General features: G+C 34.2%; 1 protein-coding gene and 2 pseudogenes across 1 annotated transcript in view; all 3 read right to left on the bottom strand.

The window, feature by feature from the left end:
* LOC139703139 (uncharacterized) overlaps positions 1–21,012 on the bottom strand; it is a 73,669-nt gene that overhangs the window by 25,377 nt on the left and 27,280 nt on the right. The gene's annotated exons all lie outside the window — the stretch shown is intronic.
* On the bottom strand, positions 11,617–18,345 carry LOC114090038 (high mobility group protein B1-like; annotated as a pseudogene).
* Positions 12,805–13,930, bottom strand: LOC114091003 (la-related protein 1B-like; annotated as a pseudogene).

The raw sequence follows: 21,012 nt of genomic DNA, 5'->3' as shown, positions 1-21,012 counted from the left end.
GGTTTGCTAGTGGTTAATCTTAACATATTCTTATGACTCTTAGTGTAATAGTGAAGGCTGGACTGAGTTCCTTTGAAAATAGGACAGTAATATTTATCCAGCTGAGTTAGATGCCAAAGTGTGGATTAACTATCTGTAGATAGTCTCTTAATATTACTACTATTGTTATTTCATTGTAATTCAGATGACTATGACTTAAACATTCAAATAGGACAGATCCTATTGGATGAGGTCAATGTTTATTAAAATATAATTTTTCTGGTTAAACAAAAAGTTTTTGAGGTACTAAATTTTATCTTCGTTATCTCTAAATTTTGTGTATCTTACAAGCCTAGACTATTTTATTACTACTTTGTTATAATAAATATAGGTACCATAGGTCAAATGTAGCTGAATTATAACCATAATTATAGAATAAATATATTTTAAAATAATTTTATTAAACATCAAACTGCAATAACTTAAAGGCTGAGACTTAAAAATTATATTTATTTTTAATTTAGTAAAGGAATATGTTTGAGCATGAATAAATTAATATTAAAAAGTTTAAGCTTTCACATTTCTAAAAATGACCTTGGCAATTATATTTTCCCATTTAGTAATAGATTAGTATGGGAATAAATTAGAACTCATTAGCAAGTAAATGATTAAGGAAAAGACAAGAGGTTTCTTTCTTTGTACATTCACTTATCAAATGTTGCCATTAGGTGTTCTGACCATGCTATATAGCTAGCAGTTGCCTGGCTCCAACTGTGCAATATCCATATTAGAGTGATACACACAAATTGAATATCAAATCTTGCTAAGTAGCATTCATAGTCTTGTGTTACAGATGTCTTGCTGTGCCTTCTTCTGAAAACTCCATATATGATTCAAGTGGATATTAGCATAATTTCATAAAAAACTTTTATCTGAAAATAATCTTCAGATCCAATTTGGCCCTCCATTTTGGGTGCATGTAACTATTTAGAAATCTTGTGTGATCATTACATTGAAGACTTGAACTGTGGAGAAGCAAAACTGCTTCAAACATATTCAGAATTCTGTATATTTAAATGCTCATACCCGGATGAAGACCTTTTAATAAAAGAAACTTGCCACATCAAAATCTTGTGTGAGGGATGAGAATATAGCTCAGAAGTACAGTGCTTGCCTAGTATGCAAGAGACCCTGGCTTCAATCATTAGTATCACCAAAAAGAGAAAAAAATATCTTGTTTGCTTCCAAAAGTGACCTCCTTTGCAAGTTTTCTGAAAGTCCTGACTATAGGACCAGTGACAAAAATGTTCAAAAACAAAATTCTAGGGAAGCTAATAGAAATGACACTACACAGTTTCCATGTTTTGAATATATGACTTAAAGACTGGGACATGAAAGAATTTGTTATATTTTAATCATTTAATGGGTAAATAATATTTTTGCATGAGTGAATTAAGTAATTGCATGATCAAAAATTCATTCAAAATACTGAATGTTAGCCAGCTTTTTTGTTACTGTAACAAAATATCTGAGATAATCAACTTAAAAAGATAAAAGGTTCATTTTGGTCACAACTTTTAAGTTCTCTTTCCAAGAACTTTTATGTTCTTGTCCCCTTGCTTTCAAACCTGAAGTATGGAAGCACAAGATGACAGGAGTGTGCCTCAAAGCAAAATTGTTTACCTCATCAAGAGCCAGGAAGCGCAAGAGAAAGAGAACAAGACTGAGGTCCCCAAATCCCCTTCAAGTTCATACCAGTGAACTTCCTCACATTAGGCCCTTCCACTTAAATGTTTTACCACTTCTCATTAGCACTACAGGTTAGAGACCAAGCCTTTCACATATGGGCCATTGTGTTTACTTGTCCAAATGATAGCAAATGCAAAATTTGAGAGTACTCTGACCAATTTTATAGTCACATATTGTATTGTCTTTAATAGGAGAATTAAACATGAAAAGGGGAAAAAGCAACATTTACTAAATATCTCTTTATCATCATTAAATAACATTAACTGAGCATCCACAAGATACACAGCAATCATAAACATGAAGGAATTTCAAGAAGAATGCCATATCCTGGTTGTTGATAAATTTGCAATTCAAGTAGAAAACTAATGAAGATCCTTTCTCCAAATATTTTATAATAAACAAGTACAAAAAAACAAGATACCATATTCCCACCCAAATAAAATACAACTTTTAAAAATTTGTACTTGTCTGCTTTGGCCAAAAATCATTTTACATATGGCATGTTTTTTGGATGCAAGAAAGGTAAAAATTTATTTCCAAAGAGATAATAAATAATAGAATATGATAAAAATGTACCAATAAGTTTTCACAGAATAATATTATTTTTTAGATGAATAAACTAGAAATTATTTGAATTTTGAGCTAATTTGTTTCCATTTACAAATATAGCAGTGTGTATGAATGAATATGTAACAGTGAGGCTCACCATTTTGTGTAATTATAATGCACCAATAAAATATGGAAACAATCAGGACTTTGACTTGTAAGGTAAGAACATGTTTGTGGAAATACAGCACAAGAATATTTCAAATTAAAAAAACAGAATAGAGTTAGAGGCATCTAGAAGAATATAATATGTTTAGAATTTTTTTTTTAAAAGTCTTATTAGGAAGTATACATTTAAATTTTTTTTTGTATTTGTAGATGGACAACATAGCTTTGTTTACTTTTATGTAGTGCTGAAGATCAAACCCAGTGCCTCACACCTGTGAGGCAAGCACTCTTCCATCAAGCTACAGCCCCAGCCCCAAGAAGTATACATATCTCTCTTATGAGACAGAGATGGCATATGTTCCTGTCTTTTTTAATAGATGATGAAACTAACATATAGATATGTGATTTGTCTGAGGTCACATAACCAAACCCATAGCTCTTTGCTGTTTCTTAGAGATCAGGGAATTTAAAATGACTTAAGAGTTTAATTCTGTATATACATTCAGATGTTGTTTTAGGTAAAAGGAGAAAAATTGGTGACTAAAAACAAAACAAAACAAAACAAAACTTTTACTCCTAACTTTCTCACCCCTAACAAGCTGGATTTGAGTATGCTCTGGCACAATCAAGAATGCTCTCAGGCATCTTGATCTATACTACATCCTTCAGTTCCCCACAAAGTATTACTGAAATTCTATATTAATATGGCAACTGTCTCAAGTCTCTTAGAGTATACATATTGAACCAATCTATACTTCAGATTACACTTTTATTCCTTCTTAGACTAAACTAGAAATGAACTACTAAGAAATACAGGGATAAAAAAAATGTTTTTCTAAGCATTTACTCAATTGAGAATTTTTCTCAATATTTGCTCTCTCTCACTCTAACACCAACCCCCCAACACACATTATGCTCAGCAGTGTTTTAAGTTGAATATTTATGTTATTAAACTCTGAAATATTTATTTTTTCAAATTGAGCTATTTTATCAAATGACTAATTATTTCTTGTTAAATTGATCTTTATGATTATGGATAGTACCAATTCTAATCTTTCTATTTAGATTATATGTAATGTCTCATAGAGCAAAGAAGAGAAATTAAAATAAAGAGAAGAGAGAGATTTAATATAAGCATCCCCCAAGTATATACAATCACATTTTTTAACATTATGATAAAAAATTCAGAATCTGGAAGGAGGATAATGAAATTGGTGAAACAAGGTAGAATACCTAAGATAGGAGAAACTGGATCAGAGACTTGCAAAGAGGAAGTAGTCTCTTGCTTCACAATAATTTTGAGTGTAACAGTCTAACAACCTCAAGCACCTTCTCTCCTGGCCCTGCCTACTATGATAAAATAATAATATGGGGTGGGGTTGTGGCTCAGCAGTAGAGCGCTTGCCTTGCACATGCGAGACCCTGGGTTTGATTCTCAGCACCACATAAAAATATATGAATAAAATACAGGTATTGTGTCCAACTACAACTAAAAAATATTTAAATAATAACAATAATACACCTAGAATCAGGAATCAGATTGGTAATAAATGAAAATTGCATATCACTAATTTGGCTTTCATTTTGAACATTCTTAGATAAATTATATTTAATATAAATAGGGAAAGGAAAGAACAATGAAGAAAATAGAAAAACAAAAAGCTTTTGAAGACAAAAATCTTGTTTTACATATCTTTCCAATCTGCATACTTACTCTCAGCCTAGTATAATATTTGTACATGATGGATAATAAAGTTATATTTTTAAATTGAAATGTAAAGTGGTTCTCAAATCAGTCAATAACCATACTTAAAGAAAAATGAGAGTGTTAGAAGAGTTTACTTATTAAATTCTCCTTGATTTCCCTAGAGCCTTTGACCCTACTAATTTAGTTTAACCTGTGTTTTATAATTTCTTTTTAAAAATATTTATTTTTTAGTTGTAGTTGGACACAATACCTTTATTTCACTTATTTATTTTTATGTGGTGTTGAGGATCGAACCCAGGTCTTGCATGTGCAAGGGGATCGCTCTACCGCTGAGCCACAACTCCAGCCCTGTTTTATAATTTCTTACCTATGAAACTCAAAAAGTTGTTGTGAGAATTACAATAAAATATATGTAAAGTACCTAGCATATGTCTTGGCACATGCATTATCAACCTATGCTATGTATTACTGTTTTTTATTTTAATTTTTCAGTAGGTAACTGAAGGTTTACTGGAAGGAAGATTGAACTTAGAAAAATACCTGGTTTTGAATTCTGACTTTGTTGCTTAGTCTTATGGTCCTGTGTTGTTACTTATTGTTGATTACCTCATTTTTAAAAATAGGGCAATAAGACCATGCAGAGAAGTCATGAAAATTAAAATAAAAATCCTGTGTTATAGATATTCTATGCCTAGGAAGATGTTATTTCTTCTTTACTCCCTTACCTAACTCATATTATATCCCATAATACCTACCTCAGAGTAAAGGCTAATGGATATTGAGGGATGACTTAAAGAACGCATTGCAGCTATTCAATGACCATGATTCACAAATTTGTATTTAATAATTCAATAAGTGAAAAAAAAAGTTAATGGAACCATTGAATCTTAGACTCTGATCACATGCTTCCAAACTCAGAGTTTTTATACTATAACAAACATAGGGAAATTAAAAGCCAAATACAAAAACTACCCAAAGAAATAAGATTATAAAATAGACTACATAAATTATTTTCATTGGTTTTTACTGAGGAAAGTATTAAGAATAGCACTTTATCCATTCATCTGTTGACAAACAGCTGGGCTGGATCCATAAATGGCTATTGTGAATTGCACTACTATAAACAATGATGTGCCATAGTGTAGTGATCTATACTATGCTTATTTTAGTTCTTTTCCATAAATACCAAGGAAGTGGAACGGTAAATAGATGGAACTGGAGAACATCATGCTAAGAAAAATAAGCCACACTGAGAAAGAGTCAAATATTTCTCTCATATGTAGAAGCTAGAGTAAAATAAATGTGAAAGGGGGAATCCCATAAGAATAGAAAGAAGATCAGTGAACTAGAGGAAGGGAATTGATGGGGAGGGAAGGGAGATGGGAAAGGGAAGAACTGAGGAATGAAATTGACCAAATTATCTATGCACATATATGAATATACCACAGTGAATTCCACCTTTATGTATATCTATAAAGTACCAATTTTAAAAAAACTATAAATAAATAGAAAGAATACCAGAAGACCATAGAGTGGAGGAAGGGGAACAGGGGGAGTGAGAAGGGGAAGGAATGAGGAAGTACTGGGGACTAAAATGAAGCAAGTTACATTCCGTTCATGTATAATTATGTCAAAATGAACTCTGCTATTATGTATAATTATAATACATTAATAAAACATTTTAAAAGAATAGCACCTGTCTCAAAGTATCTATTAAATCAGAAAGACCAGAGGTATTGAATAAATTATTTTAAATGATTAGGATGGGTCTATATTTGTTCTACCCAAAATGATAGCAACTAGCCACATGTGACTATCTGCATATAAAAATAAATTAATTAAAATAAAATATAAGCATTAAAAAACACAGATGAATCATTACACTAACATTACACTAGCTACATTCCAAGCCCACAAGAGCCACTTGTGGGTAATTATTAACATACTGGACAATGATTTATAGATTGTTTTCATTACGGCAACAAATTCTATTTAAAATCATTGGTCAATATTTACAAAATATTAAGGACTGAAGAGTACCTCCTAAAAATTTGAAGGAGCTCAAAGTTAAAATTATGAAATAAATGGCCAATAAATGTTATATTTTGTTATAAATGACTGCTAGGTTAATTCCAACCCGTAAGGATAGAATCCAATTATGGTGGGTAAGACGATAGATTTAATAAAGATCATCAAATGTTTAAGAATACATAAACTACATGGTAAACATATCATGATTTCTCTGAGAAACAAGGTGACTAAATCAAGTAGGGTTTTTCCTGAACATTTTGAGTAAGGGATTTGAAATGGTTAAAACCAGTTTAGACTTTCAAAAACACTTGACAAATTTCCACAACAAAAGCACTTTTAAAATTTAGGGCACCAGTGTGGTTAGAGAAAGTGATATTGAATAGTTGGTCTCTAAAGTTTCTTCCAGGCTACTATTTGATGCTGGACTTTCCAGGAATTAATGTCAAATTGACAAGGACAATCTGTGTGGAGCTCTCACAAAGTAGGGTGACTGGGTAGAGCTCAGCAGATAAGCCTCAGTAAACTGAGAGTTATTTATTTAAAAAATGTGTTTGAAAAAATAACCTTGGCATTTAATATACTGATAAAAAGAGTAAAAAACACGCATACACAAACTCTTTTGGTCTTCAAATATGAAATTGAAGCAAATTTAAAGTATAATATGCTGAAATGGATATAGATTCTTAAGTAGACTATCAGAATATTAGTTATCATCTAGTCTTCTCTTTTACCCGAAGATGATCCTTCTATCTCATTTTAGCCTTTTCTGCAATAATTCCAGTTTGGAATTGAGCACACCCTCACTGGAACAATCTACTTAACTATTGATTGCTCCAATTGTTAGAAAATAAATGCATTTCACAAGTACTTCCTGGCCAGAAAACCATGACAATCAGGGAAGTACCTCCTATGCTTCAGCAGCTCTAGGAGAATCCACAGCTGCACATCCCAAAGTTGCCAGTTAACTCAATTATCATTCAGTTGCAGAGATCTACAGAAGCAAATTCCTAAAGATAACTCTAAGCAGCCAACAGAGAACTTCACACATACACAATGGTCGTACAAACCTCAAAGGGCTTTACAAGGTGGTACCTCATGAGCACAAACTACAACCCATTTGTATTTGCCAAGATACAAATCCACTGACCTGAAACCTGTGCACTCTAGAGAAGGCAGCAGTCCTACCCTCCCCGCAGGCCACACAGCACTACATGAAACAGATTATATTTCCTCTACCTTTGACCACCATACCCTGCAAACTCTGAACTAGTACACAGAATACCCCATTATGAATTTGATAATGCTGAATACTTGAAGCTTTTCTTCAGGAGGCCACACAAGCCTGCACCCGCTAAGAGGGAAAAACTGGACTGCTGAGTCACAGGGACCCTCTCCACTGATCCAACAGAAAGTTGGTAGGTACCTAAACACAAGAACTGGCGGGGGGCTCCAAGAATGGTATCAGAGGTGAGCTGGTGTGATAACTACAGCCATACCCAGGGAAACATAGAGGTAAAGCTGAAGAGTAGTAGACATCTTCTAAAGGCCCCAAATACTGATGAAATTCAAACTAGGAAGACTAAATAAAATATTTCTTTATCTCAGCATGAATTATCTTAAATAGCTCTAACATCAATTTGACCTTACATATTGAAATTGATGGAGATCTTTATCAATATTCTCTATGAATATTGACATCCTATCAATATTCAATGTGGAAGATCAATACTTTTCATAATTCAATACTTTTCATATTGAATTGATAGATGTTCTATTATTTGCTATTGTACCCTCAATCCATTTTATTGAATTTCTTCAAATATTTTAAAGCTTTAACTGGAATCATTCTCTTTATTTTCATAGCTCAGGTTTACACTTATTCCTCTTTTGCATTACTTGCTTCTGCCTCAAATGCATCCACCCATCTTTTTGTTCTTTTTACCTTCATTCGTATTATTCTTTTCTCTTTCTTTTTTGTTCCTTTGTCTAAATTTTCTCACCTTTTTAGCCCCTATGTAGTATAATAATAATTCATATATCTTTATAATAACTAATATTTCAACCTATTCCAGGAAATTCCTTCAATTTTATAACGAGATTATAAGAACTGTAGAGAACATTTTTAAAAACTTCCCCCCCCTAAGATTTACTAGTAAGCAGCTCTGCTATGCAATCATTTCAGTTAATAGGGCTCAGTATCTTCTCTGAATGCTTTGATGATACTGGGAACACAAGAAGATATACATGGAGTGGGATATTTGAGAGGGAACACTCCCAACTTTATTCTATGAAGCCAGTATAACCCTGATACCAAAAGCAGATAAAGACACATCAAGGAAAGATAACTTCAGACCAATATCCCTGATGAACATTGACACAAAAAGTCCTTAATAAAATTTTGGCAAACCACATTCAAAAGATAGTACACCATGATCCAGTGAGTTTCACCCCAAAGATCCAAGGTTGGTTCAACATATGCAAATCAATAAATGCAATTCTCCACACAGAGTTAAAGACAAGAATCACATGATTATCTTAATAGATGCAGAAAAAGAATTTGACAAAATTCAGCACTCATTCATGATAAAATGCTTGAAAATCTAGAGATAGAGGGAACTTACCTCAACATTGTAAACACTATGATGCCAGTGGCATCACAATACTTAATTTCAAATTGTACTACAGAGCTAGAGTAACAAAAACAGTGTGGTATTGGTGTAAAAGTAGATATAAAGACCAATGGAATAGGAAAGAAGATACAGAGACAAATCCACATAGGTACAGTCACCTGATACTTGACAATGGTCCCCAGAGCATAGGCTGGAAGAAGGAGAGCCTTATATATCTTTTGAAAAAGTGGTGTTGGGGGGGTGCTGGGGTTGTGGCTCAGTGGTAGAGTGCTTGCCTAACACATGTGAGGCCTTGGGTTCGATCCTCAGCACCACATAAAAATAAATAAAATAAAGGTTTTGTGTACATCTACAACTAAAAAAATAAAATATTTTTTTAAAAAGAAAATATGGTGCCAGGAAAACTGGATATCCATATGTAGAAGTCTGAATCTAGATCCCTAACTTTACCTCTGCATGAAAGTCAACTCAAACTGGATCAAAGACCTATGAAATAGATAAGAAACTTCGTAACTGCTAGAAGAAAATACAGGTTCAACAATCCAACATATTTGTGCAGGCATTGACTTCATTTACAGGACCCTTAAGCTCAAAAAATAAAACCAAGAATCAATAATTTAATGTGACAACATTAAATTACAAAGCTTTATGCACAGCAAAGGAAACAAGAGAGGCTATAGAATGGGACACCTTTGTGTGCTCCTTCTCAGATAGGGGATTATTATGCAGAATTTATGAAGAACTAAAAACATAAAAAAAATTGATAAATGGGCAAAGGAACTTAGCAGACACTTCTCAAAAGAAGAAATAAAAATGGCCAACAAATATATGAAAAAATGTTCACCAACCCTAGAAATCAGGGAAATTCAAAATAAAACTATGCTAAGATTTTATCTCACTCCAGTTGAAATGGCAATCATCAAGAATACAAAGTATAACAAATGATGGCTAGGATGTGCATTAAAAGTTTCACTCATATAGTGTTGGTGGGACTGCAAACTAGTAGAACCACTTTGTAAAGTAGTGGCTGTTCTACTCTTCCTCAAAAGAAACGTGGTACATATACACAATGAAATATTACTCAACATTAAAAGAGAATAAAATGGATGGATTTGGAGAATATCATGCTAAGTGAAGGAAGCCAACCCCTCAAAACCAAAGGAAGGCCAAATGTTCTCTCTGATAAGTGGATGCTGATCAATAATGGGGGAGGGTTGTGGGGAGAATAGAGGAAATTTGGTTGGATGAAGGGGTTGGGGCATGAGGGCAGGAACGATGGTGGAATGAGATGAACACCATTACCCTAGGTACATGTATGACTGCATATGGGTATGACTCTACATTGTTACAACCAGAGTAATGAAAAGTTGTGCTCCATTAGTTTACAATGAATCAAAAATGCATTCTGCTATCATGTATAACTAATTAGAACAAATGAAAAAAATAAAAAAGAATTATGAATTAAATAGGTACATGAAAGAAATGATAAAATTTAAATATGAACTCCTTATATATAAAAGAGATTTTATATGCCACGAAATACAACACATTTAAAGATAAAAAAGACTAAAAATGGAACCATCATGTGACCCAGATATCCCACTCCTTGGTATTTATCCAAAAGAACTAAATTAGCATACTATAATGATACAAGCATATCAGTATTTATAGCAGCATAATTCACAATAGCCAAGTTATGGAACAAGCTCAGTGCCTGCCAACAGATGACTAGATAAAGAAAGTGTGATACACACACACACACACACACACAAAATGGAGCTTTACTTAGCCATAAGGAGTACTGAACGTACAGCACGAGCTGGTGAATTAATGGAACTGGAGAACATCATGCTAAGTGAAATAAGTCAGATTCATAAAGTAAAGGGTCAAATGTTTTCTTGTATATGCAGAAGTTAGAGCAAAATAAGGGGAAATTGGATGGATCCCATGAAAATAGAAGGGAGGTCAGTGAAGTAGAGGAAGGGGATAGAAGGCAAGGGAGGAGGTATGGGAAATGGGAGGAAGTGCAGAATGAAATTGACCACATCATGCTATGTTCATATGTGAATATACCACAGTGAATTTAACCTCTATGTATATTTATAAAGCACCCATTCAAAAAACTATAAATAAATAGAAGAAATAGTAAAGTAAAGGAAGGGGAACAGAAGAAGGGAAGAAAGTGGGGAGAAGAGAAGTGCTGGGGAATGAAGTGAAGCAAATTTTTTTCTGTTTATGTTTTATTATGTCAACATTAATGCCAATACCATAACTATAATGTACTAATAAAAACCTTTTAAAAGTTTTATTCACATAGGTATTATAAATTTATTATTAAGTATATTCTTAGTTATTTCATCATTTTTTCTAATAAAAATTGTATTTACTTAGAAGCATTCAGAATGTCAATAATTTTTTTTGTGATTAGAATTGTATTCAGTTAACAGGACAACAATTATTTCAGATAAGCTGCATCAGAGACTACTGAAGATGAAAAACTATCATTCCCACGTATAACTAATTTATGCTGTGCACCAACAAGAATATACTTTAATTTAATGATTTCCATGCCAGTTTACAACCCCCATACTGTACCAGGCAAGGTTATTGAGAATACCACTAGTTAATGTGGCAATCTAAAGACACATTCGGTAGTGTGTTAACTATACAAAAAAATACACTGTACAGTTTAAAAACAAAACTTAAATAGCCTTTCATTTCAATTTTTTATTTAAAAGGAGTGACTTTTGTACAGGGGGGTTAAATGCTTTATAGGAAAGAAAAAAAAACTGCACTAGAACCAACTCACTCATCATCTTCTTCATCTTCTTCTTCCTGCTCATCCTCTTCATCTTCCTCATCTTCCTTCTCTCCCTTCTTTTTCTTGCTTTTGTCAGTGTTGAAAACTCCCTTTTTTTGCTTCATCAGGTTTTCCTTTAGCTCAATAGGCAGCAATATCTTTTTTCTTTTTTTATGATTTTATTCTTATAATTTTATTAATAATACACAAGTGGTTAATGGATGGGCATCACCAACTTGACTGACCAAAATAACTATCCTGTGGAAAAAGTATTTTCTATATTATCCAACTTACCCATGATTGTTCATAAGCTGGTTAAAATGTCATCTTTGACCCAAGTTTACACAATAAATATATCTAACTTTTATAATCAGCCATTATATCTTTAAAAAAAAACAAGCAAATAAACAAGTCACATTTCTTCAGCTTTTTAAAAAATATTTATTTTTTAGTTGTAGTTGGACACAATACCTTTATTTCACTTATTTATTTATATGTGGTGCTGAGGATCAAACCCAGGCTCCTGCACATGCCAGGCGAGTGCTGTACCATTGAGCCACAACCCTAGCCCCTGCATTTCTTCAGCTTTTAAAACACTTGCCTGTGTTGCTTGTTGGGACTGACAAAGAAATATGAGATAAAAATTTCTGTGAAGTTGTCATCATTAATGTTTTTCCATTGGGCAGGACTTATACTGATATAACAAAAATACATTTTAAAGAGTAATGGAAAAAACCTTGTTTATTTCTTCAATTTCTTACCCCTTAAATGTCTACATTAATAAATCTTAGAATCTATGTGAAACATCTTAACATGTGAATTATGCAATATTCACCAGAGCAAAGGGCAGATCAAGAGCCAAGGGCTTGGAAAGCTGGGAAACTCTAGGCAGTCCTCTCTTTCTTTCTCTGTTTTATTCACCTGGATGCAAGTACATATGCCTGGAAACAAAAGACAGAACCTTGCAGTATTTCCACAATGATAATAATTAGCTTCCCCTGCAAATAAAAGTAGCCATACAGCCTAAGTCCAGCTGGGGCAAGCAGTCACTGGAATGTGAGCAGCAGCCCTTGGCTCTGTCTCGCGTTATGGCAGAGGTGGTTATCTCCACCGTTGTGCTGCCCAGGGGTTGGCAGTGGACGAACTCATATGCAGCATGGTTTGGTCCAGTATTTACAATGCATTTCAGTGAGTCATCTGTTCCACTGCACATTCCCATTAGATGACGTCCAGGGCTTCACTAGATCATCACCCTGACTTGCTTGGCCTGGCACAAACTCCCGACAATCAATCAGCCAAGAGGAGACTGTTTGTGGCACACTTCTGGGAGGAGAGCCCAGGATTGACTATTTTTCTGGTTCTATATTTTGCTCATTTTCTCATTCACAACTTCTGCTTCTGTGCTGTTGTTTAAGGCCTCTAAAATGAGATTAAGGTATGTGGTGAGAGCCTGAACTTGGTGAAATCCAGCAATTAGGGAAACCAGCCAAAAAAACCTTCCTCATCCATCTTTCTCCAAAGAAATAAGTCACATTCCAAGTTTTCTATATTGAAGTAATATTCAACTTGATGCTCAATATACACTTTAAGCAATGATTCTTCCATAGGATACACTGTACACCTGTACCATCATCATAGTAATACATCATATTGATGTTAATTTCTATTTTGAAATGGCTGATCCTTCCTTTCACCATGTTGTCAGTACCATACAAATAATCAAAATTCACTGGAGGGTTTCCTCTGCCTTGTCCTCTTCCTTGGCCTCTGAAGGAACCTAGGATATCACCCCCCTTCACTCCTTACACTGGATACTTCATCCTGATCATCTCTTTATTCTCTGTCTCCAACTTCATGTTTTGTTTCTCCTGTTATTATGGAATGATTTATTTGCTTTAGTGACATCGACAGCTGTTCCAGGATACAGGTCTCTCATGACTCTCTGGCCTTACATCATCTAAGTGCAGTGGTACCCACTTGTGTTTATTGGCTCTCTTTTGTTGACTGTTTGGGCCTCATCCTCAGTGACATTTTCAACAAGACTGTCTAATTTTGTTTCCCAGTTTTCTTTGCTCTCATCGTTACTCCTCTTTACACCTTCTCTTCTTTTTCTTTCCTAATTTGTGGCTTCTTATTTCCTTGCCTGACAACACTCTGAGACTGCAGAAAGTTTTTATCCAGTACTCACTAATTCTCTTGGTGTTGGCCAGTTTACCACATTGCTGAAATCACTGGCCTTATTGGGTTTCCTTTTCTTGCTTTTATTATTTTGGGGGAACTGAGCTTTGCTGCTGCCTCACTGAGCACACGGCAGCCAACTAAACAATATCCTTTTCATATTTTTCCTTCAGCTTGGCAGCTTTCTTTTCATAAGGCTGCTTATCATCTGCAGCAGTGTTATTTCATATCTCTCCCAGTTTCTTTACAACATTATTAATGGATAGGCCAGGATGTTCTCCTTTCATTTTGGGACAATACTAAGAACAACAAGAAGAAGGCATTGGAGACCTCTTGAGTACATTGGGATCCTCGAACTTCTTTTTTGATTCCCCTTTAGTAGGTATACAGCTTTTAATTTCTCTTTCTTAATGGGCCTTGTTCGCCTTTGCCATGTCTTCAAGTTTTCCTTTCTCTTTAGCAAACATGGTCTTCCACATTTCTGAGCACTTCTTAGAAAACTCTTGAGAAGTTGACTGAAGCATCTGGGTTCTTCTTCTTGTGCTCCTCCCGGCAAGTTTGCACAAAGAATGCATATGATAGCATTTTGCCTCTAGGCTTCTTAGGATCTCCTTTGCTCGAGTTTAGTTGTTTTTTTCCTCATCAAGTCACAGAGTTTCCCAGTGCCCATCAGGTCACTATTTCATCATTTTTACTGCTATTAATGAATGGAGTAGTTTCTATTTTTTAACTTATTTTTGTACATGTCAAACCTAGTAATTCTATACACGATTGTATTGATTTTTCTAACATACATGATTTTACTACCCACAAGTAATGATAGTTTTGACTTCATCTATGTAATTACTTAAGTTTAATGTCTTTATTTTGCCTAATTGTATTGGTTGATACCAAAAATCATGTTAGATAATAATGGTGTGTGGTGGGCATCCTTGTCTTGGTCCTTACTTTAGAGAGATCATGTCTATGTTTTTTATGAACTTTGAGAATTTTAGAGTTGAGAAAGATACATTTTATTAAGTCAAGGAAGCATTTATCCATTTTTCTTTTATCAAGTGCCTCCTTCCATGAATGTATATTAATTTTTGTCAATACCTTTTTGATATTTGTTGGGATAATAATAAAACTTTTCACCTCATCTATTAACATGAAGAATCATATAGACTTTCATTTCTGGAATAATACTATTTAGTCATGACAAGTTACTGTTTATGTGCCACTAGATACTGGTAGCTAATATTTTATTCAGGATTTAGCATGTATACTCATTGAAGAGTTGAAGAGACTGGTCTACAGATGTATTTATTTATTTATTGGTTCTTTGATTTATACATGACAGAAGAGTCCATTTTGACAAAATTACAGTTTTATTTTTAAATGCATTTTTTGTTTTTGTACTAATGCTATAGTCATTTCATTAAAAATTCAGAAGTTACATTCTTTTTGATCTGAAACAGTTTAAATATCATTAGAATTCCTCCGCGAAATTGCTAGCCTAGTGCTATATTTTTGTGTATGTGCATGTGTGTGTATAGTTCCAGAAAAATCAGTCTGTTAAATTCACTGTGTTTTCAGAGGACAATTATTTAAGTCATTTTTTTAAAGTTTATCTGTATAGAGTTGAGCAACATTGTCTCTTATGCTTCTTTTCATTTTTGAAGTTCTTTCCCTTATCATGTATATTTGAAGAAAGCAAAGGAGGAGACCCTCAGAGTTATACAAAAGTACATACAAGAGGAAGTGAGGGGAAAGGGAAAAATAATACAAGGGGGACAAATGAATGTCAGTAGAGGGGGCAGAGAGAGAAGAGGGGAGGGGAGGGGAGGGGAGGGGAGGGGGGATAGTAGAGGATAGGAAAGGCAGCAGAACACAACAGACACTAGTATGGCAATATGTAAATCAATGGATGTGTAACTGATGTGATCCTGCAATCTGTATATGGGGTAAAAATGGGAGCTGATAACCCACTTGAATCAAAGTGTGAAATATGATATATCAAGAACTATGTAATGTTTTGAACAGCCAACAATAAAAAATTTTAAAAAAATCCTATATAGCTATTGAAAATGATAATGCAGACTATAATTATTGATGAAAAATATACCTATAGGAGGCTGGGACTATAACTCAGTGGTAAAGTCCTTGCCTTGCATGCACAAGGCCCTAAATTTGCTCCCCTAGCCCCACAAAAAAAAAAATAAATAAAAAAAATAAAAAAATGGAAAATTTGAAATAAGAGGGACAAAAGCACTTATACTGATCTACCTAAAAAAAAAATGTGGTTAGCATCTTGGTAAATTTATGCTGTTGTTTTTATATACTTTAGGAAAAATGATAGTTGTTTGTGATCTTTTAGCATTTACAGTTTCATATTTTCCTATTTTTTACTTGATTAGGTGTTGTTTTAAAGTGCCTTTGGAGGGGCTGGGGATGTGGCTCAAGTGGTAGTGTGCTCGCCTGGCATGCGTGCGGCCCGGGTTGGACCCTCAGCACCACATACAAACAAAGATGTTGTGTCCGCCGAAAACTAAAAAATAAATATTTAAAAAAAAAAATTCTCTCTCTCTCTCTCTCCCTCCCTCTCTCACTCTATCTTAAAAAAAATAAGATAAAGTGCCTTTGGAGCTGAATGTTCTATCTGACATGTGGATGCTGACTCACAATAGGTGGGGTGGGGAGTGGAGGGTTCACTGATTAGACAGGCTGGAGTTTGGGGAAGAGAGGAAAATGGTAATGGGTAAGAAAGTAGAAAGAATCAGACATAACTTTTCTATGCTCATATATGAACACACGATCAGGGCAATTCCAATTCATGTACAACCACAAAAATGAGAGATTATACTCCATGTATATATCATATGTTGAAATACATTCTACTGTCATGTATAACTAAAAAGAACAAATATAATTTTTTAAAATAAAGTGCCTTTTTGTGAAACAAATCAGTTAAAATTTGATGAAAATCAGAATAATCTGATATTGGTGGTACAATCCTGTAAATAACTTGGCCCAGATTCTTTAACTACCCATTTTCTGCTTTGGGATTTTTCAAAGAGGCCTTTCCTCAAAAATGAAGATGGACAACATAAAAGCTAATCACTGCCATCTACTGGTGAACTTAGAGAATTTCAGTCAGTGAAATGGGAATGGGCAAGACAGTAGAAAGTGGGTGATTATTGTTTGTAAAAACATAATTTATAAAATAATTCCAGAACGTTTGTGGGACATCATGACCTTAACTAACATGGGAAGAAGAGTAAGAAAAAAATTAAGGAAGCTTAGAACTTTAGCCACATTATAATGATCTTTCTCTTAGCTTTCTTTTCAATATAGATGTTTAGCTTATACATATACAAAACTAATCTAATCTAGCTGCTTCAAAACCAGCTAATACTTCTGTAACCAAGGGTGTTACACTTACCACCATCTATTGTGCTGCACAATATAAGTAATATAATGACAGTAGTTTAACATAAGGTGGCAGTTGAAAGTATTATTTTAATTATTTTTTACATTGATTTTTTAGTTATAGGTGGACATAATATCTTTATTTTTTTTTATGTGGTGTTGAGGATTGAACCCGGTGTCTCACGCATGGTAGGCAAGCGCTCTACCTCTGAGCCACAACCCCAGCCCCTTAATTATTTGTATTGTTGATTCATGTGTTTATGTATTTATTTTGTGTAATACACTCTTATACAAGTGCTAATTTACAACAGTCAGTCTTAGGGCACATAAAACAGAAGAAGAGATAAAATACTGGCAGAACATTTGGGGCACAGGATAAAGGAAAACATTTCCCTTTCATTCTATTATGCATATTATGTGAACTCCTTTAGCAACACATTGCTTTCCTCCTAAACTCTAAAGATGGATGGGAAGTACCATTATTTCAATGCTAAAATTGAAACTTGGTGGGGTTAAGAACATACAGGTAGTAAATGTTGGAGTTCCTCTTCTCTTCTCACTGAATATTCTCTCCCTATATAATCTCCTTCTCTCTCAACTGTATGCCAGAGACTCAAAACTCTTCTGTTGGCCAACTTCTCATTATCTGTTATCTATGAACTAAACTTTAGCAGTGCAGCCCATTCCAGAAATATCCTAGAAATTTCATAGTATACAAGCCAGAACAGACATCCTCCTGCTTGTGAAGATTAGAATCACGAAATGCTGCACATGTTTATCTGCAGCAAAATTCTCAGGCCACAGAATTTCTCAGGATAGGGCAGGCTTTTTTGCCTTTACAAAATCTGACTGATGTAACATAGAGGATACTTAATGATTTTAGTTTCCTAGTATGAAAACAATGAATAAAACTAGCCAGTTGAATAAGGTAGCTCAACTTTCTTGACACAGGCTGCTCTAGGTTATCATGCTTGGAAGCACCACTACATAGTGCCAAGCCACACCAAGGAATTCCTTCAAATTTCAGTTAAGTATTGACAACCAACATCTCTAACCCAATGTGGAAAAATACTTCCTATGAAAGGAAATAAGGAGATGATATATCAGTACCTGGATTTCCTTGTAATGGGGTAGCTTGGCTGCTTCATGGTCTTACATGCACTGAATTCAGGACCACAAATATTCTGTCTGGTACTAAATATTGCATAGTAGTGGAATTCCACTTCCAGCCACTCAAATATAGTTTTCAGGGTTTGGTCAAATGTGGACAGTCTAAGACCACATCTGATTAAAAGTTTCTAGAAGCCAGATATAATGATTAGATAAATATATCATTAGGTAAATGAAAGACCCAATAGTCTATCAGTTCATTTGACATCATTCAATTATTACTGAGAGACAGTAGGTTTTTCTTTCAGGTTATTAAAAAAATCACTGTATACTCAAATTAAAATATGTTTCAAGGCTCTTTGACAGATGTTGCTGTTCCTGCCATTATTATTTTTGATCCAGAAATGGGTAATGATGGTCTACAGCCATCTGATCCTTGAAAAAGTTACCAAAAACATATTTTGGAGAACAGACAGCCTTTTAAACAAATGGTGCTAGGAAAACTGGTTCTCCATATGTAGAAGATTGAAACTAGACTCAAACTGGATGAAAGACATAGGAATTAGAACAAACTCTGCAACTCCTAGAAGAAAACATACGGTAAACCCTCCAGCATATAGGCACAGGCAATGACTTCTCAATAGAACCCCTAAAGCTCAGGAAAACATGCCAAGTGATAATAAATGGGATGGCATTGATTAAAATGTTTCTGCATATTAAAGAATTAGAAATATGAAGAGAGAATCCAGAGAATGGGAGAAAATATTTATTTACTACCCTTCTGACAGAATGAATATCTAGTATATATAAAGAAATCAAATAATTTTAAACCAAAAAAATCAGATAACTCAATTAATAAATGAGTAAATGAATTAAACAGATATTTCTCAAAATAAGAACTACAAATGTCCAAGCAATATATAAGAAAATGTTCAACATAATTAACAAATAGGATATACAAACCAAACACTACAATTTTGTCTCCTACCAATCAGAATGGCAGTCATCAAGATTACAAAAAATAATAAGTGGTGGAGAGGATATAGAGAAAAATGAATATTTTACACTGACAGTTGGATTATAAATTAGTATAACCATTATGGAAATCAGTATAGAGGTTCTCCAAAATATAAGGTATGGAACCACCATATGACCCAGCTATACCACTCCTCAGGATTTATCCTAAAGAATTAAAATTATCATGCTAGAGTGATACAATCATACCCATGTTTATAGCAGCACAATTCAACTATAAACAAGCTATGGAAGAATCCATCAACAGATGATGGATAAAGAAAATGTGATTATATATATATATATATATATATATATATATATATATATATATACACACACACACACACACAAGAGTTTTATTCAGTCATAAATAAAAATGAAATTATGTCATTTTTCAGGAAAATGGATGGAACTAGAAAATATCATGTTAAGCGAAATATGTCAAACACAGAATGGGAAGGGTTGTATTTTTTCTCTCATATGAAGATGCTAGAGAGGAAAACGGTAATGAAAGTTGGGGGAAAATCCCATGAAAATCAAAGGGAGTTCAACAGAGAAACGTAATTAAAGGTGGAAGGTCGGGAGGGATTGGGAAGTTTTGGGGAGTGATATTGATCAAATTATATTCTTATATTTTGTGCATGGATGAATATGGCACAAATCACATCATATGTACAACTATATATAATGCACCAATAAAAAATGTGAGGAAAAATAGATGGGTAATGATGGGGTCAAAGATCTACAATAAGAAGAGACTGAAGACCAAGGAGATAATGGCTATTACTAGACTGTTCATATGCCTCCCTACATGGAGTTCAATAACTATTCTCCCTATTCTCCCGGGGGAAATCACCTATCAGCAACTATTTTCAGACAGGCTTTGATAAAATAATCTATGGGGCTTGCCAAACTAGTTCTTGCTTAATAAGGCTGCCTTTTGTTCCTAGGCCTGCCATACCTTGGATCTGGAGTCAGATGTCTGCCATCTTCTTTCCACAGAGAGAGGATATGGAACATCAATCCCCTTTCCTTCCATCTGATAGTGACCATCTTTGATGAAGTCCAGCTGATGCCTAACCCTATCCTGTCAAGATCAGAAATGTAATTGTTTATTTCCAGCATTCAGAAGGACATTCTATGGGCCACATATCACACAGTAAACTACCTTTTCACCACGCAGAAAGTTTTTTTTTTTAATTTGTTTTTGTTCTATGCCATTTCTGAGGGCTTTAATAAAGATAGGTATAGAAAATTAGCTTGATGGGTTCATACTCATACAAGAGGGATGAGGGAATTTGCCAAAGCAGTAAGAAGATATGAGTAGGATATAAGCTAAGCTTTTATCTGGGCACAAAGATCTGAGCTCTGAGAAGTCTGAAGTCTCAGTGTATTCTATTCCACCACAGGCCCTTCAGGAATTAGGACAACAGTTCAGGTTCATTCTGTAATAGTGGCTCAGCAAGAGGCTGAAATTCTGATAAATCAGGCAACAATTCCACTGCCCTCCACTGTCCCTTTGCCCACCAATTAACCTTGTTTCTTCAACAACATATTGTTAGAAAGCACATATTGGCAGAACAAAGTTGTTTTTATCAGGGCACTTAGATTATTCTATATGCACTCATAGGCTTCTGGAATGCAAAGAGCAGTATAGAACACTGCTTTTCTCCTGATAGACAGGGGAC

The sequence above is a fragment of the Marmota flaviventris genome, chromosome X (assembly GCF_047511675.1).
Source record: "Marmota flaviventris isolate mMarFla1 chromosome X, mMarFla1.hap1, whole genome shotgun sequence".
Classification (NCBI taxonomy): domain Eukaryota; kingdom Metazoa; phylum Chordata; class Mammalia; order Rodentia; family Sciuridae; genus Marmota; species Marmota flaviventris.
The sequence above is the reverse complement of the archived record's forward strand: the minus strand, read 5'-3'. Positions and strand labels throughout refer to the sequence as shown.